This window comes from Nematolebias whitei, chromosome 12 (assembly GCF_014905685.2).
Source record: "Nematolebias whitei isolate Nwh7 chromosome 12, NemWhi1, whole genome shotgun sequence".
Lineage (NCBI taxonomy): Eukaryota > Metazoa > Chordata > Actinopteri > Cyprinodontiformes > Rivulidae > Nematolebias > Nematolebias whitei.
Genome location: NC_056509.1, coordinates 30,876,819 through 30,877,116, shown reverse-complemented (window position 1 = coordinate 30,877,116; position 298 = coordinate 30,876,819).

Here is a 298-nt window from a genome sequence, read left to right as displayed (position 1 = left end):
TGTAGTATGACAATATATGAGATATATATGCATACAATATTCACGAGTTCCTCATCTTTCTGACTGTGTAATGTCGTGCATTGAATTTAACAGACATGTAACGAGAGACGTTATTTATCTTTGACCCATCAAAATGAATGCGGTCATTTATTTTCAGAATCAAAATTTAACATCAAACATTTACATTAATTTGGCAAAATATGAAAATAATAACAGACAAGTTTCACAGAAAATGAACTTCAATCACGCGGCGGTGACTGAGGACTTTGCTTCAGATATTTCTAAAATATCTGTACTG